Below are 730 nucleotides of genomic sequence, written 5' to 3'. Positions count from 1 at the left end.
CCTCTCTGAGCTTGATTCTTCACCTGTGAGACCTAAAATTTCTACTTTGCAGAATCCCATGTTGGGGACATAATACAAGTGCTCACTGAGGGGACTGGCACCCAGTAAACACACTAAATGCCAACAAGTATTTCATCCCCAGCACCAAAGACACTGCTCTGGTGTCTGTGACCTACCCTGCAAGCCTCAAGACACTATGTTTACTCCCAAAGCAGTGTGGGGTGTTGGCTTGAGGGACAAACTTGGGTTTGAATATCAGCTCTGCCTCTTTCCAGCTGTGTGATCTGGAACAAATGCTGCTCTCCACAAATTTCAGTGTCCTCATAGGCATAAATGAGTACCTACACCTCATAGAGTTGTTGTGAGCATTGAAAATGCCTGGCTGGGCGCGGTGGCTCACGCCTGTAATCCCAGCACTTTGGGAGGCTGAGGCGGGCAGATCACCTGAGGTCAGGAGTTCGAGACCAGCCTGGCCAACATGGTGAAACCCTGTCTCTACTAAAAATACACAAACCAACCAAGTGTTGTGGTGTGTGCCTGTAGTCCCAGCTACTTAGGAGGCTGAGGTGGATGAATCGCTTAAACCTGCGAGGCGGAGGTTGCAGTGAGTCGAGATCACGCCACTGCATTCCAGCCTGGGAAACAGAGCGAGACTCTGTCTCAAAAAAACAAAACAAACAAACAGAAAAAAAAGAAAATGCCTATCAAGTACCTGGCATATTGCACATGT

This window comes from Trachypithecus francoisi, unplaced genomic scaffold (genome assembly GCF_009764315.1).
Source record: "Trachypithecus francoisi isolate TF-2019V2 unplaced genomic scaffold, Tfra_2.0 Lachesis_group6, whole genome shotgun sequence".
Classification (NCBI taxonomy): Eukaryota; Metazoa; Chordata; class Mammalia; order Primates; family Cercopithecidae; genus Trachypithecus; species Trachypithecus francoisi.
Note: the sequence above shows the minus strand (reverse complement) of the source record.